Source organism: Poecilia latipinna, unplaced genomic scaffold (assembly GCF_001443285.1).
Source record: "Poecilia latipinna isolate Pla-1442-1.1 unplaced genomic scaffold, P_latipinna-1.0 Scaffold1419, whole genome shotgun sequence".
In the NCBI taxonomy this organism is placed as follows: Eukaryota; Metazoa; Chordata; class Actinopteri; order Cyprinodontiformes; family Poeciliidae; genus Poecilia; species Poecilia latipinna.
Window position 1 is genome coordinate 18772 of NW_015114035.1, and position 227 is coordinate 18998.

Consider the following 227-nt stretch of genomic DNA (forward strand, 5'->3'; position numbering starts at 1 on the left):
GATGCCGGCCCTCGAGGACCCACTTTGGGGACCACTGTTTTACCAAACATACTGATTTACTGCAAACGGTCTGTTGTTTGTTCCCAACAGAAAGACTGGAAGCTTTTTTTTCCTAATGACTATCAGAACTCTATTCAGGTAACTGATATTCTTGATGGATATTTCTTGCTCTCTGGAAACAGAAAGGCAGTGTTGTGGTACTCGAAGTTGGTCTTGGTCTTAAGACC